Raw genomic sequence first — 2,499 nt, 5'->3', positions numbered from 1 at the left:
AACACAGTTACACAAGGAGATGCCCGGCAGCGAATATTGCTTTACTTAGTTCTTAACTTAAATAATTAGACTCTCGATAAGTCAGCAGGTTCAAAGCGGTTATATCTACCTTATTCCAGAGCGTTTTAACGAAGAACGAGCAGTTAATCCACCAGAGTGTGATGCTGGGTTCAGATGAACAGCCACTTCCTATGTCAAATGTCTGGAATCTAAAAGCCCCGCCCATTTTGTGACAGCGAACCAATCATATTCTTTTTTCGGTGACATGTGTTGTTTTACCGTTTTTAATTGGCTCATTTTTGACAGCTATTCTCACAGCCTGTCCAAAGTAAACAGATGTTTTATTTACTTTAACGTGTGTGAGCAGACCAGCGCCCCCTGTCTTTAAATTATGTTTTTTTTTCTTACTATCAACAGGCTCTTCGACTTTATGAATTTTTGTGTTATTTTATTTACTTCACCAAATATAGATAAAAGGTCTTTTTAAGTTCTGTATATTCTGTATGTTTTGTATGCTTGTATGTATCTTCAGAATGTGAGGTTTGATTGTGAACGAGTTTTTATATTGAAGAGTGTTTTGAGTGGAGAGGAAGATATCTATATCTACTGATATCTATTGTTGGATCTCTGCATTTTAGGCAATTTTGATAGAAGCAGCTGGAACTTTTGCGTGAGTTTAGCTGTTGAGGCTCAGTAAAAACAAAATAACAAAAGCTTTCATGTGTCCCTTTTAGGGATCCCGTGTCTCTGAGCTGCAACCACAGCTTCTGCTCAAGCTGCCTAAAGAAAAAAAGCTTTCAGGTGTATTGGACTTCTAACCTAGATGATGGTTCCTGTAAAGGATCAGATTATTTTAATCCAGTCTGTCAGTAAATAATATTTTATAAAACAACCAGCATCCTTGCTCATTTTCAACAACCCCCAGAAGTCTCAACATTAGAAAATCTTCACTGAAGTAAATTCCTAGGAAAGTAAGCCGAAAACAGAAAGAAGGACTTTAATTATCTATTGTTTCTCACAGTAAAGTGAACGACTCGGTTCAATGACTTCATGTTCTGATCTCTGGATCTGAACATGAAGTCATCAAACTCATCCTGCAGGAAGTTGTTCTGTTCAATATGACAAAGTCCACAAACCAGATATGGTTCTAAACTGCTTTTCCTCCTGGATCAACAGCAAATATGTGACACTGAGATCAGGATGGATTTACAGTTGACTGGACAGAAATTGATGCCAATGTTCTGATTCAGCTCTAAGAGTTTATTAATGACTCTTTCAATGAAAGCAGTGAGAAAACAGTCAAGACAAGCTCATTTTATTTCATTTATATTAAACAGTTTAGAAAGAAAACTATTCAAAGTGCTGTACATGAATAAATCATAAGAAATGGAAACACATGGAATTAAGACAAATAAAGGCAGGTAAAGAAGAGTTGGAAATATAGAAACTAACAGTTTAAATCAAATTAGAGACTCTAAATAAACAGGTTTTTAACCTTGATTTAGAGGAACTAATTGTTTTAGCACTTTTGTAGTTTTCTGCAAAACACTTTTGTTCAATGTGTTCATTTAAAGCTCTGATTAAAGTAATCATTAGATTGACATTGTTAGTTCATAATTAACTTAAATTTCAATGATCAGGTTGAGGCAGGTTGAACAATGAAAAGGACTTTAGTTTTCCTTTAACTGCTCAAAACCACAACCAAACCATAGAAAAAGCATACAGGCTTAAAGGAGGCAAGAACAGGATAAAAAATAAAAATATAAAAGAATGTTAATGAAGGAAAGTGTGATTATAAAGAAAAAAACAACAAAGAGTAATGTGGCTTAATATGGAGCAAAGGTTCATGGATTTTTTTAAAGGTCTCTGTCTTCATATATTTACTGTAAGATATATGTTGAGTTTTTTGAGGTAAATATTCATTTTAAGTAATTTCAAACATCCAAGTTTATTTTTCAATGTGAAAAAGGGAACAAAAGAAAAATAACACAAACAGATATGCCTGAAATTGTTTATTATTATACAGAGAACAAAATGGAGTAAAAAACAAAATAGATATTTCCTCAGTTTGACTTTTAAATTGATCATTATACGTTTTATGTAATTTGAAATTAAAGAAGAAACATTTTAAAAACATCTGAAGAGCAATGATTCTTTAACAGGTAAAAACAAACTGGCAAAACCCTTCCTTCAAATATATTTTATTCATGTTAATATATTTGTTTAGTGTAAGTTGAAATGTTAAACAGTCGATTAGAATAGTAAGAAAGAAAATGTTCCACTTACGATTGTCTTTAGCAATAGAAAGTTCACCGTTTAGCTGTGAAAGATGCTGCAACAGCACCACCTGCTGGACGCAAACTGAGAAGACAGATTTCATTTAAAGATTGAAAGATTTTATTTAAAACTTGAAAAACAGGTTAAAGAAAGTGAAAGTATTTACAGACGTTATTGAACTGAGCTGAGACGCCATTACTGGGTGTTAGATCTCTGCTGGAA

Source organism: Cyprinodon variegatus, unplaced genomic scaffold, assembly GCF_000732505.1.
Source record: "Cyprinodon variegatus isolate N-32 unplaced genomic scaffold, C_variegatus-1.0 Scaffold632, whole genome shotgun sequence".
In the NCBI taxonomy this organism is placed as follows: Eukaryota; Metazoa; Chordata; class Actinopteri; order Cyprinodontiformes; family Cyprinodontidae; genus Cyprinodon; species Cyprinodon variegatus.
This window is presented reverse-complemented; position numbering follows the sequence as displayed.